Source organism: Ambystoma mexicanum, chromosome 4p, assembly GCF_040938575.1.
Source record: "Ambystoma mexicanum isolate Mex_15411 chromosome 4p, UKY_AmexF1_1, whole genome shotgun sequence".
NCBI classification, from domain to species: domain Eukaryota; kingdom Metazoa; phylum Chordata; class Amphibia; order Caudata; family Ambystomatidae; genus Ambystoma; species Ambystoma mexicanum.
The window spans coordinates 953,198,631-953,217,205 of NC_090927.1; the positions used below are offsets into that span (position 1 = coordinate 953,198,631).

The 18,575-nt window shown below is 46.1% G+C and overlaps 1 protein-coding gene and 1 long non-coding RNA gene across 3 annotated transcripts in view; one reads left to right on the plus strand and one right to left on the minus strand.

Annotated features, from left to right (window-relative positions):
* Positions 1-9,921, minus strand: part of LOC138453553 (uncharacterized) — a 54,556-nt gene extending 44,635 nt beyond the window's left edge. The window contains exon 1 of the long non-coding RNA XR_011260467.1: positions 9,835-9,921. This is a non-coding gene — a long non-coding RNA (uncharacterized lncRNA). The remainder of the gene's footprint in view (positions 1-9,834) is intronic.
* A 165-nt stretch (positions 9,922-10,086) lies between these two features.
* Positions 10,087-18,575, plus strand: part of ASCC3 (activating signal cointegrator 1 complex subunit 3) — a 2,962,611-nt gene continuing 2,954,122 nt past the window's right edge. The window contains exon 1 of one of the 2 annotated variants that reach the window (XM_069606524.1): positions 10,087-10,159. The gene's annotated coding sequence lies outside the window, so the exon portion shown is untranslated. Of the gene's footprint in view, positions 10,160-10,213; positions 10,322-18,575 lie in introns of those variants that run through there. The other variant, XM_069606525.1, reaches the window with a different exon arrangement.

Consider the following 18,575-nt stretch of genomic DNA (forward strand, 5'->3'; position numbering starts at 1 on the left):
GTCATCCTGACATCTTGACTGTTTAAGAGAGGATATTATTTCTGTTACTTCCTTGATGGAGACAGGGGCGATCTTGAAACGGTTGCAGGATTTCTTAGGAGTTTGGTGAGAATTTGGTCCAGGCAGGTCCTTGGCTATGTTAAGTTTTTTATTTTCCATTTTCTTTTGTAGGAGTGAAATTTTGTTAGGAAGGGCAGTTTGGATATTGGTGCACCAAGTCTTGTCCTTGATGCAAGTCTCTGATAGTGGCGTCGGAGACTAGTTCTTTTAGTATACTGAACAAGTCTCTGGTGTTAGAACTTGCTTTGTTGATCCGTTCATTGAAGGTGTCTTTTTTAGTTTAGAGTATCTCCTTCTTGAATTCTTTAGATATTACAATCAGTTTTTCCTTATTATCGTTAGATGGGTCGGACTTCCATAGGGTTTATGCTCTTCTTTTCTCATTATGTAGGGCTTTGAGGTAGGGGGTGAACCAGGAGTTCAGGTGTGTTTTGAGTGTCTCTGTAAGGGGGGGGGGAAAGAGAGAGAGAGAGAGAGAGAGAGAGAGAGAGAGAGAGAGAGAGAGAGAGAGAGAGAGAGAGAGAGAGAGAGAGAGAGAGAGAGAGAGAGAGAGAGAGAGAGAGAGAGAGAGAGAGAGAGAGAGAGAGAGAGAGAGAGAGAGAGAGAGAGAGAGAGAGAGAGAGAGAGAGAGAGAGAGAGAGAGAGAGAGAGAGAGAGAGAGAGAAAGAGAGAGAGAAAGAGAGAGAGAAAGAGAGAGACACAGGGATTCTATGACAAAGCTAGCAGGATAAGTGTAGTGTCTAGACCGGCATTGAGGGCAGCCAGTCAAGCCATGTCTTACTGTGGCGTTGCTTTCTTCACTGGGCATCAAGGGTAAAGCAAACACAATACGCGTTATTACGCATCTTGACTCGCCAGCATTGTGCAGCTGGTTTGGACACGTTTTCTAGTTGTGACAAAACATTTTTAAAATGCAAAGCCAACAGGAATGTGTGGCAGAGCCATGGTGGGCATGTTTTCTTATAATATCACTACTGGCATTATGCGCAAAACAAACATGGATACTGTGTGAATATATGTGAATACTGGCAAATATTGGTGCAAGCAGCATCAAGATGGATTGATTGTGAGGGTGCTGGGTTCCTGCTTTTAACTGGGATGGCAAAGTATTCTCACCCAGTGGGTTTGTGGTATGTTTAGGGCTCTGGCTTCCACTTTGGCCCAACATAGTCTCAAGCTTTACCCATGCCACACTGGGGATCATTCAGCACAAGTGCAACTAAGCAAAAGCTGACACTTGGTATTAGTCCACAATATACCATGATATATATGAAATGGCCGATTTACACATGCCAGGTGTGCTCATCGAATTCTGAGACTTGTAGCCCTGAGTTCTGAATGTAAAAAACATTTCCCAAAATATGAAAAATAAAACATGGTCTCCAAGAACTACTCATGCCTGGTATGGGTACAAATTTAGATGTCCATATCAGGTGGGTCCCTTTGGCCCAGCCGATATCTACCTTCACCTGTAACTTTCAGTGTCATGCAGACGGCGCTTCACTTTCCTTCAGGTTCCTCTCAGCCTCCTCTCCTCTCTCCCTCATTCCTGTCTATGTGCGATTCAGGATTGGTGCGCCTCCAACGATCTCTGCCTTAATGGCAGCAAGACTGAGATCCTTCTCATTGGGACCCCTTCTTTCTCTCTCCTCACTCTGGCCACCCACCTTGGGTCCTCTTCCTTTGCATTTCTGAGAGGCAAAAAAGTTTGGCGTCATCTTCGACTCCACTCCATACCCTCATATCTCAGATGTCGCCAAGAAGTCACACTACCAGCTGCACCTCCTCAAAGGGACTCTTCTCTTTCTCACTTTGCCCCATAAGCTCACTGCCTCCAGAGCACAGGTTCTCTCTTGGCTGGACTACTGCAACAGCCTCTTTCTCAATCTGCCTTCCTCTACTCTCCACCCTCTGCAACTAATCCAGAACAGGACTGCAATACGTATCCTTGGCCGCAAGCCCAGCGACCATATCTCTCCAGCCCTGAAATCTCTCCACTGGCTCCAGGTGGCTGCAAGGATAAGTTCAAGACCCTTTGCATTATCCACAAGGCTTTCTGGGATCGGGGGCCGCACTGCACCCAACACTCTCTTCCAAATACCTTCCTTCCCGAGCTCTTCCTTCCCGAGCTCTTCGCTCAACTACCTCCAACTCTCTAAGGGTTAGACGCATCTTCAGGCAGAGTGGGGGTAGATCTCTCTCCTCTGCAGGTGCCCCTCTGGAATGGCCTCCCTACCCCTCTCAAACTTGAGCCGGGCCACCTGACGTTCTGGAAGCAGCTCAAAAACTTTGCTCTTCTCAATCTCCCTCCCCTGCTGATCTACCCGTCTGCTGTACTGACTGGTTGCTTGGCTACCCTCAGATTCTCACTGGGTACCAGGCTCTTTCTAGATCAGTCACCCTTGCACTGCCTGCGGGCCCACCACGCACTTAAAGTCTTTAACTGTAACCCTACAGTCCCTGGTTCTCCTTGCACTACCCAGAGCCATGCTGCTCTGGCTGCACTTACTCAGAGCATTGCTGCCCAGTTTTCCCCTCCCCTCTTCCTTGCACTTCACTTCCCATTCTCGCACTTGCACAATCTGAATGACAAGGCCTAATAAGATAGTTTGTCTTGTCCTCCATCTGTCTTCCATCCCTGGTCTTGTCGTGCCTAGAAACACGTGAACATGCGCGTTATAAATGACATATACCATACCATACAAAATCTTTAAAATGTCACGAGTCCTGCAGGTTGAGTTCCTTAGTTTTCATACTCCTCCTAAGAGAAAGATACTCACTCCATGATTAGTGGTGACAAAAAAATCACAAGTGCTTTCCGTGAAATGGTGTACGTCACCATAAGCATGCTTCATTTTTGGCGTAATGCTGCCACCCATAGGCCCACCACACACAGTGAACGGTTTTTATGCCATTTAAAGCAAATAGAGGTTTACATTAAATGCCAAATGTTAAACGTCCCCATACACGTCAGCAAGTTAGAGTACCATGCAAATGCTACTGACCATTTATAAAATCTAATTGACTAGGCAAGCGTACCTTGAGATTTTGTGAGCCCTGATCTGGTTGCGTGCACCAGGCATAACCAATACGTTGGTTATCCTGCCATATTCTTCAGTTTGCTTATTTTATTAGCACATGCAGGTATACATCCCCTAATAAAATCTATATTGGCAGCTATTTGATCTGCACTTAGATATTTAATATTTCTGCAACAAACATTATGATGCCGTTTAAAGCCAGCACCATCTATCGGAAACATGAGGATGCCACTGCAGTAGTTTAGGCCTCCCTTTGTCGCCATGGGCCTTTAAAATCAGAGAGAGCATGTTTATCAGGTACTAAATCAGGATCTCAGGCTGGCTTTATTTTGCAATTCTTCCCCGATTTATAGAATTTCCACTCAACCATTAGCAAGCGCTGAAAGTTGTGTCTTTCTTGCGGCTTTCACACATGCCTTGAGGACCATAAGTCCACTACCTGAATGTTAAACTTAGTTTAAAATCAAACCTCCAGCCCCTTTTCTTCTCTCCCCCTCTCCTGTTACTGCCATGGTCACTTTCCTCACACGGTTCTTCCATTATGGCACGTGTACTTTCTCCTTTCACTAACCCAGCAAAAACACCTGATTTACCGAGCAAGATTATGCCTGAAGACCTGGTACTGAGTGAGCTTTGATGTGCCTGGTTCAGCTCCTAGCCAACCAACTTTTTAGATGCTTATGGAGGGACCACGCATCTTGCACGGCTGGTGTATACACAGGTTTTGTGAGACGTGCAAGAATAAACTAGCTGTTCAACTTTTATTCAACGTCTGCTTAATTGACGAGTACGGAATTGGAAGAGGTTTAGCAGAAAACTGAACTCTGATCTTGCCTGGTTACTCCTTCCTGATGAGATTATGGTTGCATAGTGAAGGCAAACTGTCACAAGGCTTATAGCATTCTGCTGGTCTGGGTCTGTTTGGCAAAGGTTTGCACTGGTGATGTTTCTTGGTTAGCCAAGTGTGCCCATTATCAAGTTTCATTTTTTTTGGTTTAAGACACTATTCTATCCTGGCAAGTGTGCAGGATTGTCTGCCGGTAAAAAGCCAGTGTGGATGTTTTTTGTTTTAAAACCTATCTGTGAGAGTATCTCATGTTACCTGCTCTGAGTGGGGTAGCTTCTGTGTGGTCCAGACACATGCCTGTGGCAGAACTAGAGGACATGCTAATGCTTATGGGCTATCTATTTTGATTATTTAAGATTTATGTACAGCAATCAAAGCCAAGTTTGTTGTTTGTTTATACACCTTAAACAGAGGGCGCTAGAGAGCCAACCAAGATGGCGGCTTCCTAGAGAGCTCTGTGCAGCTCATAATTAATCCTGAGACATCGCTGTACCTGTGGTGACAAATTACCCAAAGCTAACACTGCGGTGAATCCCGAGACTCGGCGGAACAATTTAAGACCATTTTCGCCTTCACCGGCCGAATATTCATGGAGATACGGCCCATACTCTGCAGGCCTGTCGGCCGACAATTGACGGAGGAGGAGCCCCACGAAGACCCGGGCTGCCACCTGTGACGGGTGGCCTGCGGAGGTTCTAGCAGCTCAACCGATCATGCTGGACCGCTTCAATGAAGCAGGTAGACGTGCGCACCGTCAGCGCCCCAGAGACAAGGTGTTCTCCGGCCCGGCCCAGAGTGTGGCGGCAGGTCCAGCCCTGACGAGCGCACCCGGACAGACGACTAGGTAGGGGCACTGAAACGTGCGCGGCTTGTTATCCCAGTGCCCGGCCTGCCCACGCAATCCAGAAAACTGCGACCAGCGCAGCGGCGGGAGCTCCCGCGGGCTGCCCCTGCGAACCACCTCCAAGGTGCCCCAGCGCAGTTGCGGCCGCGCACGCGACCGCTAAAATCAATGCGCCCACCTCGCCCAGCCATCCCCAACACTCCGACAGAGAAGCGGAGACCGCTAGACAGCCCGAGCCCCAAGACCCCATGGGGACCAGTAATTATGGGGGACGACATGAGCAATCCTGAAGCACGCAGCAGTCTCTGAAGGCAGCGCAGCAAGGCGCCAGCAACCCAGCGCAGGCAAACACCATCCTCCAGGGACGGCCCGCCGGGGCTCGACCACTGCCGCCCCAAGATACAAGGACTAAACCGACCCCACCACAATGGCTTGCCTTGATTGACCAGAGGCTGATAATTGGAAAGACAACCATTGACAGCCTACTCCCGGCGAGTAACGGAGGGGCCAGGATCAACCGCTCTACTAGTGCTTCACAGCACCACCAGTTCCCAGCCTCACATGCCAGCAGCTACACTCTGCTGCTGTATCTTATGCACAGAAATTAGAGGTAACGGCGCAACCCAGATTCTTGCACATTGCCTCAGCCGGAAACGCGGCACAATACAACCAAATAAGTCAACCATAAAGACCAGTCGCGGGCGGACTGGCGGTGTGCTGTATAAAAATCACAGGAAAGGCCACCAACCCACCTCTGGGTCTGCAATAAGCATACAGTAGCACCAACCAAGAAAGTCGGTCCAAACATCTGAGCCCCACAACTCCCACCATAACAGCAACCGCCCCAACGGCACGAACAGGAAGGAGCAGACTCACGCCTACCAGAGAAGAAAACCCGACAACCCCAGGCTGGCGCTAACCTACTGGATCAGGTGACAAGCATTATCCAGTCCTTAACACACCACTTGAACCATCAACGGAGAGACCTCCAGTAACCGTCCACGTGTGTATACTACCACCAACAGCTCGTTACCATGCCCCAAAACACAGACGAGAAAGAAAGCAAGATAAACTGGACAAGTCCCAGAAAAAACGGAACTTTGAAGACAGCTCCTCTAGCAAAAATAGCTCCATCAGCAGACCGGCGTCACCAACACCAGACCCAGCAGAAGAGCAAACCCCAGATTTCGACATTAGAGAAATCCTAATGGATTTAAAGCAGGTATTAGGGGCCTGGGGAGCAAACTAGACACGCTATTGTCAAAGGTTGATCAACTTCAGCACCACCTCGATAAACACACGGATAGATTAGACACTGGAACACCACGTATCAAACCTCGACGATGGCACTGCAGCCCTTACCGCCAGAGTCTCCACCCTAGAATCCCAAATGAAGGCAGTTTGCGCTAAAAACGAAGATTTGGAAGGGCGCTCTCGCAGAAATAATATCATGTTTATTGGGGTCAGAGAGCAACGACTTCAGGTTAAAATGGAAGGACACGTTGAAAAGCTGTGTATCAAACTGTTTGGAAGAGAAACTCTTTCCCAGCTATTTGTTATAGAAAGAGCACACAGGATCCCAAACACCAGACCAGCCCCGTCGCAAACCCCCGACCAATCGTTGCAAAGTAATTAAATTACAAGGACTGAGATGCAATACTCAAGGCCACCAGAGAAAGAGGGAAACTACAATACGATGGAGATCCAATACAATTTTTTCCAGACTTCTCCCCAACAGTACAGGCACAGAGACGCTCATACACAACGATCAAGCGAAGACTCCAAGATAACCACATACTCTACTCTATGCTATTTCCGGCAAAACTCGAATCCAACACGAAGGGAAAGTCCAATTCTTTAACACACCTGAGGAGGCCAATGACTACCTGGACTGCACCGGATGCAGAGCCATCCCAAACAATCCAAGGCCACGACGGGAAGACTGCATGCGAAGAGACCCACCGTAGTGACCACTTTCAGCAACAAATATTGATGTTATCACTCTACCCTCACCTCCTTACACGATAATCACCACAGAGACACAATCCTACCCCAACAGGGAGCCTATCCCCCCCTCTTGGAAGGCTACTTGTGCCCCGAGCACAGCAATGTTTACAGTTCTGTTCATCAGGGTGGGTACATTGTGGGCCAGTTGGGGTTTGCCCATGCAGGAGAGGGATGTTAAGTTTAACAAGTTCATTTTAACTTGTTCACCAATGTTCTACGACAGAACGCCCGCGCAACCCCTCCACAACAAGCATAGAGAGCAACAGCCACTGCTCCACTAGTTCAACACCCCCCCCCCAAAATCAACCCTCCAATCCACCACTACTTCTCCTGCGCCGAACACCAAAGAACCCCCCAGATGTCGGCCAAAGGTCTGGGCCAAGATATGCTACGACCCCTTCGAATAGTGTTAACAAAATCAAATTAAACAAAAATCAAACTCAATTCAAAGTCGCAACATGGAACATTAGAGGAGGCAATCTCCCTTAAAAAACCAGGAGGATTCTACAATACTTGAAAAGGCATGAGATCGACGTGGCCATGATCCAAGAAACGCATCTACTCCCTGGAAAAGAACACTTCTGCGCTCGGAACTGGGGCTGCCACAGGTACTTCTCATACTCGTCCTACTCCAGAGGGGTTGCAATCCTAATTACAGGAGAGTCAACTTCCGACTAGTACACACAGAGAAAGACTCCGAAGGCAGGTCACTTCTGGTGTGCGGTATCGTGGCGGGCCAAAAACTCATCTTCGTCAACCCATCTCCAAAGCCAGCCTCCAAATATGGGGAATCTGTAGAGCCTTCGACCTCAGATGCATGGAGAGTCAAAAATGGGGATCAACGAGGCTATACCTTCCACTCGGCAGTGCACAACACAAGCTCCAGGATTGACTACCTATTTATCTCAGCCAACAGCCCGATGATATGTGGTCCCTGCCAAATCCTACCGAAAACTTTCTCTGACCACTCCCCAGTAACCCTTATCTGCAGCCTATCCAGCTAAAACCCCCCCCTCTACAGCGCTGGGCTTTAAAGCAGGCTCCATGCAGGACCAAGTATTTGCATCCGAAATAAGGGAGGAGATCTCAGCATTCCTAGACAACATAGGCTCAGTGCCCACAACGAACACGATATGGGAAACATTAAAAGTGTTTCACCAGAGAAGTCTGCCTTGCTAAAGAAAACAGCATCCTTAAACTCATCAGGCGGGAATTGACCGCCAGTGAATAGCAACTAAAACACCTTGAGCTTAGATGCGCAAACACGAATGACCCAGAGTCACAAGCCGCCCTAAAAGAGGAACTGCAGAAGTTCAGAGCTGCAGCAGAACGTGAAATAAAGTTCCTGAACCACAGCGGACAAGTCCGCCAGTACGGTGAAAGCCAAAAGCCTGGAGCCCTTTGATAAAAGCAGACAGAAACTATCAAAGGGGTATGCTCCAAACAAGGTGAGTTGATACACACCGACGAGGGAATGGCAGAGGAATTCATAACCTTCTACCAGGAACTATATAGTTCAAAACACAACGCAAACTCACGCCCTGTGAGAGTACTTGGAAAACACAGAACTCTACTGGGTAGAGGGGCAGTTACATGAACCCCTCAATGAACACATCACGCCAGAGGAGATCATCGAGGCCATCAAAACCTTCCCAAACTCCAAAGCCCCTGGTCCGGACGGCCTGACGGGAGAATTTTACAAGGTGTTTGCAAACACCCTGGCCCCCCTCCTCGCCAAAGTTTGCAGGATTGTTACTAACACTCGCCCGGAAGAGAGTTGCCATGTCTTGGGGCAGAGGGCCCCCCTACAATAACCAATTGGCGCAAAGACATCCTCTACTGCCAAGACGTAGAGACAGACTTTATGAAAGCACTGCCCTTACACGCACGCCCACCGGACATCTGGGGCCCAATAGTAGTAAGCCGAGGAGACCCCTCCTTCCCCATCAGGGACCCAAAGAACACAGCGCACGAACTTTTAACCAGCCTAATCTCTCGATCTAACACCTCGAAAGAATGACACGGTGAGGAGAAGGACAGACCCATGGAGGCATCAGACGTGTAGCGAAGTGGAAGGGCGGGGCAGAGGTCAGGGGTTGGGAGGGGGGGACGGCGCACTGTTAAACCACCCTAATGTGGGTGAGAATGTTTGTATTAAGTTGAAAAACCCATAAATAAAAGCTAAAAAAAAAATACATCTTAAACAAGTTGCCTTATTACTTAAGCGCTTTGAGACACTACAGCATACTGCAAAGCCCCAAAAAAATGTCTGGGTCAAGCATTGTGTGAAGGAGGATGGGTAGTTGATAATGTCCACTAAGGAGCATTAGGGCCTAAGCTCTGTAGGTTTTACAGCCCCTCTGAGCTTCCAAGGCGTATTGTTATAGATTGCGGGAGGGTGGAAGAGACTCTTCCCACATGATGCTTGTACTTTGGTGGGTGGGTGGGGGGAGTGGTCGAAGTGAGCAGGAGCGGTACTCCTCTACTTTTTAAAATTAAAAGTATAGGAGCTGTAAAATGTATTTTAAAAATTAACTGTTCCGGAATGGTTTCGTTTTAAAATAAAATTGTAGGAAGAAGTTTAAGCTTGCACTTTCAGTGCACTGGACTGAACATTCCCTTAAACAGCAAGTGCAAGTGTTTGAGGGTTTGTATTGTGTGTGGGAGGGGGCATGGTGATGGGGTTTGTGGGGGAGTGGGTGTAGGCCAGCAGGGAACATAGTCCCACTACTTCTTTTCGTACACATCGACCACTGGTGGGGGGCCAGGAGACTTCGAAAAAAATGACTCTAGGTGTCTGGTCTTGATTGTTTCGAAATAAATACTCTAAAAAAGGGATTCGTTGCAAGGCCGTGGTAAACATTTGGAGTTGGGAAAAACGCAAGTACGCTTACGCAAAAAAAAACGACTTGCTGCCAGCCGAATTTGCAAAAAAACATCTGCCCTAATATTCCCGCAGCGTGCACACGGTGCACTGCACGGCCATAGATCACTTCTGTTGGGGTGGGCTTGTTTTGATAGGGATATCCACTTACCCGCCAAAAAGACACGGGAAGGCCTGCTATTACTGCGGCTAAGTATACCGGCCGGTGCGTGGCATGGAGTCCTCCATTCTCCGTGATTCTCTTCCTATGCACGTAGACGTTCTACGTGAAACAGCAGACGTCAAAACTGCTTAAAGGCATTTTAAAAATCATCGGCCAATTTTTAAAGAAACGCACTATGTTATAGGGTCTCACAGGGACTTTAAATGTGTGTTTCAATTGATAATGAAAGCAACGTCAGGCCTACCTTTGCCAAAAGCTCCTTTTCAGTTTCCAGGAAGCAGCAGATCAGCGCATGCGATCCAACTCTTGTAATGTATGTTATGTGCATTTCTTTTAGCGTCCATTAACTCAGTTCATTTTCACGCCTTTGTTGTTATATTGCTAAGAGGAGCCTTTTTGCAACCTCTGGAAATGCACGTTGAAGAGTCTGAAGCTGTAATGTGTTTGTACTGATCACATGTTGACATTACAAATTGTAAGTACGTGACTTTCTAAACATCTGGTTTTGAAATTACACAGGGCAGCCCGTTGTTGTTGGTACTGTAGACACAGTACCTGCTCTGAAGCTCACTTATGGTACAGTTCAGGCTCTGAAATGCTCTCAGGCGCGGTAACTGCTATGCAGCTGCTACACAGCCCGTGCTTTGGTGTACATTTTATGTATATATATATATTGCAGAGAAGTCCTTCGTAGCAAGTATGTGTAGCCAGGTGGGCTGCACTCCCAGAGCAGCCAGAGAATAAAGTGTTCTTCGGCGAATTCAAGAAAGCAGCACGTCAAAGTCCAGCTAACACATTTTATTAATAGTGTGCTGAAAGGGAAAGACCATGGAACAGGACGCGTATAATAATACCTTCCCCAGCTAATGATTGCAGAAGTGCTACTGTCTCTTGTTACAGTGCCTACCCTGAAAGTAAGGATTCCCCAGGGCTAATGGCTGCTGATCCGGTACTTTATCTGTGTAATGACCCTTCTGTGGATAATAACTGCAGGCACAGTGTCTGTTCTAGGTCTAATGTCTGCAGACACAGAAACAACACCCTGATGAATAGCAGCAGACACTACCTTCTCTAGCACTAATGGTAAAGGCCCATCACATCCTCTGGCTGGAGTGAATGAGTGCAGACGCAATACCTGCTCTAATGACTTACGATACAGTACGTACCTGATGATCAGCTACATCTGACAATACCTGCCCGGGGACAAATAATTACAGACACAGGAGCTGCCCTGAATCTAATGACTTTTGACACAGTACCTGCTAATCCGTTACATTTGACAGAATACCTGCCCTGGGGCTTATAACTACAGACACAATGCCTGCTCTGCGACAGTGATGGCATGCACAGTAAGTACTCTGGGGCTAATGATTACAGTCACAGTATCTGCTCTGGAGCTAATGGTATTTAACGCAATACCTGCTCATGAGCAAATCTGTGGTTAATGACTGCAGAAACAGTACAAACCCCATGCACCCTTTCCTTCGCCCCGTGTCCTTTCCCATTCATAATTCCCCTCTCACACCTCGAACCACACTCTCCGAAATGAACACACAGCGTAAAGAAGTGATCAGTAGGGATAAACCATTGTTCCACGATTTTCAAAACGTTTTTGGTGCAGCTGATGCTATGCTCATTCCCTTCACTTGTGCCAAAAATGGTGGCGAACAGTGCACAAAGGACATTTACATGTGTGCATCATAATGGTGCACATTGAGTTGCTCTTTTCCCACCAAATGCACAACTGTGTGTAAACCAGCATTTCATGTGGTTTTTCATATAAAAAGCCTGGGTTTCATGTTTTCGGTTTACTTTAGGCCTTTCTCGTTTCCCGTAACGATGAGCTCAAGCGAAGCTTCCAGGGGACTTGGTATGCTCCACCTATAGGGGGAGCGTGTACGAGGCTGAGGAGTTTTGGGAATTATTTCTGCCAGGAGGCACCTGTGAGATAGCGGCAAGTTGGCTGGCCGAAATTGTATATATTGTATCCCGGTGCAGGGGAGTTGCTAGGTCTGGAAAAGACCCGGGGCTACACTGATGTCGGAACTGTTGGGACTGGGGGCTAGCTAATCTTTTGGCTGTCGCTCCTGAGATTCTATCCGGGGCTACAGCCAAAAGATCAGGGGCTATAGCCCCCTTAGCCCCCCCCTAGCAACGCCCCTGTCCCGGTGTGGTGCGCAGGGGAAGACTGCCTGGAAGAGCCAGAGGGAGCAGATCGGCTCTCGGTTGCTGAAGGGGACCCTCTTCCAGCTGTCCTTGTTCCCAGCTGGCCTGTCTTACTCTCCCCAATCTTGGGTTGAGAGTTTGGGCCCGGCTGGAAGTGAGAGATTGAGGTTGGGAAGAGTGTGTGTCCCCGGCCGGTGCTGCTCTGCTAGTGCAGAGCCCTGGCACCGTCACAAGTGACTGCATGTGCTGTGGTCACTGCGGTAGGAAGTGGAGAGTGAGGGAAAGGAAGGAACAATAGTGAACTGTTGAGAAGTTAACTCACTTACCTGCAACGCGCAGGCGGGCTGTGGCTAATGTATGTTTTATTCCTGTCAAAGTTGAAGGGGAACAATCAAATAATATTGAACTGTTCAGAAGTAAGCTCCCTCGCTGGCAATGAACAGGCGGGCAGTGGCTAATGTACATTTTGTTAGTTGAAGGGGAACAATATTGAACTGTTTAGAAGTAAGCTCACTCACTGGCAACGCACGAGTGGGCAGTGGCTAATGTGCATTTATTTCTGTCAGAGTTGGGGCCAGTGTACAGTGGTCCTGTCAAAGTGAAGGGTGCAGTCACGTGCCCCTTTGCCCCCCTCCCCGGGGTGGCTGCAGAGACAGGCAGGTTTCCGGAAGGGTGGTGGTTTAGTCACTATGGGCTGTAGTGTTCTCGGTTCCCCCTCAAGTGGAATTCTTGCTATACTTGCGTTCACAGAGGAAGCGGCGGAGAGCCACGTTATGTGAAACGTGTAAGCTAGGAGAAAACAGGAACCTGCCCAAATGAGGTGTTAATAATTAATTATTTATCCAAGGTGAATTGTCTCACTCCCAGGTGACCAATTTATGATATTCAAGCCTTTATGTTACAAATGTGAACTGACTGATTTAACAGTGTTTCAAGTGTTAATAATTATTTATTTACCCGAGGTGAATTGTCTCACTCCCAGGTGACCCAATTTATGATATTCAACCATTTAGGTTACACATGTGAATTGACTGATCTAACAGTGATTTAAGTGTTTATAATGTATTTACCAGAGGTGAATTGACTCACTCCCAGGTGACCTAATGGATGATGCTCAACCATTTATGTAACAGATTTGAACTGGCTGTCTTATCCTCAATGTTAGGACCTGTTTAATGTAACAATGTGCTACTTGACACAAACATGGCATATATAAAGCAAGCTATCAAGCTGGTCAACTGAAGATAAGTCTGTGTCTGTTATATTTACACTAGGTGCACACAAACCCAGGTTAGCAACCAGGTCTAAAATATCTCATAGAAGAGGGCCAACGCTGTCCAGAGCCCACTATTCTGTCTGGGGGCAGGCCATTGGTCATCATAAGAGAGCGCATCCCTACCCCACTGGGATATCATTTTGCACATGTGTGCGGTAAGGTGTAAGTATCCCATTCTCAGGACTCCTACTGGTTGCAGCACATGACACTTTTCAGATTTCTTGGGGAGTAACACCTTACATGTGCAAAGCAGAGGCTGGAAAGAGGGTTCTGGGCATGTTCAAGTAAATCCCGATTTTCAAAAGAGGTGCACTTTTTAAAGCACAGGGGAAAAACATTTCCCAGTGCATATTTGGAACAAGTGTGGGGGATATAAAATGTATGTGAAGGTCACTTCTGATCCTCTTGCAATGGGTGAGTGAATGCTGTGTGTGTGTGTGTAAGTGAGTGAATGTTGAGTCAAAGAATGTGCGTGTGTTTGTGCTGGGCTAGGGAGCAGGTTTTGGCTGGTGAGGGCAGCACAGTAATGATGCACTATTTTAGTGGGTATACATCATAGATTGCAGTACAAAAAAAAAAAAAAAAAAAAAAAAAAAAAAAAAAAATATTGAAGGGGAACTTCAGACATTTATCTTTCGTTTTGTAAAAATCCAAAGGGATTAAATACAAATAAAAAAAAAAAAAATGCTGTTGATTTTTTTAGAAAGGATGATATGTGCTTTTATGTGGCTGCACTGGCATTTTAGGACACCCAGTATAGCCATTCTTTGCTGTGGCTTTTTTAAAATTGGAATTCTATGACAAAGTAAGCATGATGAGTCTTATTATCTGTGTAGACTGGCATTTAGGGCAGCCATTCAAGCCATTTCTTGTGGCGTGGCTTTTTTCACTGGGTATCAAGGGTAAAGCCACCATGATAAGCGTTATTACACATCTAGACTCACCTGCACTGTGCCGCCAGTTTGGATATGTTTTCTTGTTGTAACAAGACATTTTTAAAGGCAAATCCGACAGGAGTGTGTATAATTTGTGTGCATAATTTTATTTTTCATCTTCCTTTTCTTGGTTAACCAATTGCCTACATTTTGCATTATCATTGCTACTTATCAAATCCATCAAATTAGCCCATACCTTTTTATTAGTATGATCTTTTTTCTTAGTAGCAATAGCTTCCTTATAGTGTCAGCAAGCTTCCCTTAAAGGCTCTTGCCCGCCGCTCCCGACAGTGCAACGAGTTAGGTTTGCTTTGGCATGCCTACAATCACTTTTTACCATTTCATTTTATTTTGTGCCTGCTGTTCAATTTATTACGCTGGTTTAGTCGCTACTGATGTTATCTTTTCCATATTGGCAGTGAATAGACTTGCGATCTCTTCAGAGGGTAGCCCTCCATTGACACATATTAATTCAATGTATGGCGATGATTCCTCCTCTATCAAGATCATCACACTTATTTGCTCTTCTTTCTGTGCCCCTGATCGTTCTCGTTATCCCTGTGCCAGGCACCTCAGCATTATTTATGACAATGAAGCTGTAGCGAGAGTAAAAGTGGATGCTGGCCACTTTCAATTCTCTCGGTCTTTAAAACAGATGTATACGGTTTGGCTGTGGCACAATTGCTTGCGGCTGAATTCACTGTGATCAATTCGGCCGAGAAGCCAATGTTGCAGCTGCCAAATCCAGCCAAACTAAAACCTCCCCATAGACTCCCCCACTAACCCACTACTTACCTTTTGCCGTCCGCTCATCTTCTAACCCTGCAGCGTCGGATCCGTCCCTCCTACACGGGTCGGATCCGATGACGCAGGGTCCGCTTTTTCGTTTCTTTTTTTTTTTTTCCTTCCCATCCTCCGCCTCCAAACGTCTGTAAGCAGGGGTCACCTCCGCTACCCATGTTTGGTAGTGATTACCCAAATTGATAGTTTGCAAACGGTCGAATGGTACTGCCCGTATTTGGACAGATTTACCATACAATCGTTTGTAAATGATCAATTTGGGTAATACCTTTTTAAAACTGATGATCAGCCTCCAGCTTTCCATGCTCACCAATAGAGCAAGTACGTGTCCTGCTTATGAATGTATGTTTTGCTGGCTAGCATCCTAAGTTCGCCGAGTACAGGCTCTGGGTTTAAGTGAGGCCCACATTTGTGCTGCCTTCAAGGCATGTTTATGATGTTATTATTCTGCTTCCGAGCTACAATGTCTGAAATATAGCAAGCCTGGTTGTCATCCTCAAGACTCCCTCATTTATCTCCAATGGTTCGTATCGGAGGTTGAGATCACCTGATACTATTACATGCCCAGGGGGACCGTGTTGCTGATCTCCATGCTTCTATTCAGGCTTTAATTAGGTAGAATATGCCTGGCCCAGTTCCAGGGTTCTTCCAGTTATATGTTGAATGTGCTGTGTGCTTCGGTAGCTTTTTTGGACCAGTTGCCTTTGTCTGTATCCAGCGGTCGCATTGAGCAAGATGGTTATGTTGCCGAAGTTACTGTACAATTGTTTGCAGTAGCATCAATGTATATATTGGTATCTATATGTAAGAACATAGACTATTGAACATATTTATTTTTGTCCAGAACAGGTGTAGGCAAACAATCATGATAAAGATATAAGAAAGTTAGCGTGGGAGTGTCGGATGTTGAGGTATATTATGTGTCCTCACAGTTGCTGCTTGTACCCGATTACTGGATATGAAAGTTAATTTTGGTAAGGCACATTCTGGATGCTTCTGTCATGAAAAGGCCAAAACTCAATATTAGCCATCGGGTTTGTATCGGCAGTGAAACAGAATAACCTGAAGGAGTACATGTTGACACTTAATACGTTACCAAACAGTATGGCTTTACAGCAACTACCAAGTTAGAAAACATCCCAGTGTCGCTGTAGCTGGACATGGGCATGAAGACCATGCTCTCTGGTCAACAAAACAGGAAACGCCACAACACAAGGGATGAAGAAACAGAAGGCAGAATCTATGGATGTAGCAGGTGAAAGAGGGAAGATGGATTTGCAGAAACAACATGCAATCCATTAAACGGGGCACATACACCCACCTACTGCTCCCGGTAATCCTTTTTCTCACACTTAAAACTTTTCTCAGGGATTTATTTATCGGCCAGAGGCATTGAGGCACTGTTACAGATCAGTTACTTGCAAGCACTCCGAATCAGCGATACAGACTGTAATGAGTATACAGTGTGAGGGGCTATGAGCAGGATTCTAAGTTAACAACCAGGTTTTGAGGGACACATAGAAGCTCTGAATCAAGTCATCACTTGAATGCTACTTCGTAGCTTTCTAAATCTTTAAGCTTTCCTTTATGGCCACTATCAAAGCAAATGGGGAACAATTAATAGCAGAAGGGAAACTCACTATATTGGCGTTTTCAGACACCTGGAAATCACACAGCCCACAACTCTCTGCATGTGTTCCAAGACATCCAGACAGAAATCCTTTACACGCTTGCATGTCTAGAACATTTGAATACCTTTACCTTTTCCTGTTTTGAAAGCCCCACACGTCTCAGGCAGTCAACTTGCTCCAGACTATTCTCACTGGAGTTCAATACAGACAGGGAATCCTTTTTGTTGGGTTAATTTAAGATTCAGGTTCACAATCTCATGCTACAAGCTGCAACGGGCATCGGACCAGCCTTTCCTCCTATACTTCATAATGACTAGACCATGCTCTTGTTCTCAACCAATCCTTCTCTTTGCATACCTAACCTTCTATTCCTTGCACATATATTCCTTGCACATCAGACCATACATGGTAAAAGCCGACAGTGCACAATTCAGAGAAGGGGCAAACTGGGAAGCGATGCCACCAGAAGTCCTTTTAGCACTCTCACTAATCTATCAAAAAGCACAGACGCTTCATAGAATCTGTGCTATTTCGACTAGGGAAGTCTATATTTAAACTTAGCGAGTTGGAAACTCAATCATCGTTAATATCTTGGGAGCCATCCTTCATTGATGATACTCCAGTTAATGTTTTGTTTCAAATCTGCAGTGCTGGTTTTCTCCATAGCAAGGTTTCCCGTGCAAAAGAAAAACGTTACCCAGTCGCTGTAAAACGCCTAGAGCGGTGATGGGTGCACTTTAAATACTTAATACCATAACCTATCCCTCACCCCAGTTTCTAAATAACATTCTTTACCGAGGTCAGAGGAATTAATTTGGAGGCCCACGTGTACATTGGCAAGAACACCTGCACATTTTGACCACGTGTTCCTCAATTATGAACCATTCTGGCTTGGGATCTTTATTTTCAGACAGCCATGCATTTAAACATTTAAGCAATAATGCCCTGTGGGTTTTCCCAATACTGTGTGGTATGCAAAACCACCATTCTCCTCTTTTTTAAATAAGATTATGCATAGGAAATCTCCCTGTATTCTTCCCAGCCCATAAAAAGTGTCTCACGAGATCCTCCATTAATGTAAGCCTTTTGTGAGAACGGGAAAACTACCAAAAACATACACCACTCTAAAAAGAAGAGTCATTTTGACACTTAATTCTTTACCCCATAGTGATACCAAATGTTTATTTCACTTATTGCAGTCTGCTGTGCACTTACACTTACCCTTATCTAGCTTATTATGGTCCTGCAAGACTTCCTTGGTGTCAGGAGAAATGTTTCTGAGGTAGAATATACCCCCCCATCAGCCCATACATTTTCAAATTAAAACGGGCCCTTTGATATGTAGAAGAGATTGGAAGGTCCTCAGGCGTGTTCAGGTTAGCCTTGAAGTTGGAGATTGCCCCAGATCTTACCAGAAAGTTAAAAAGAGCTACAGACAACAAAGCCAACAGGCCATCCAAGTACAAAAGAAACTTGGAGGTGTAACCTGGGTACCTTAAACCAGTGATGCCATTGTGCACACACATTGTGGCCACCACCGGTTCCATGGCCAGGTTGAACAAATATGGAGACCATGAACAGCCCTATCTGGTACCCCTCTTCAGCACCACCACCTTGGAAAGTTCAGCATTAACTGCCACATGGGCTGGGAGTTTGATGTACATGGCTCCAAACAACTTAAGAGACATCAGACATAACAGTTTACCTATGTATATGGCAAATATTTCTGCCCCACCCACTCAAAAGCCTTTTTGGCATCGATGCTAACCTTTGTAGATGACTCTGCAGTATTCTTGTATATATGGACCATGTTTAATAACTCCTGCATATTAGTATGACCATGTCTCCCATTGATAAAGCCAACCTGGTTAACAAGAATAATTCTTGGCATTAAGGTATTCATTCTCAATGTGTGAAGAT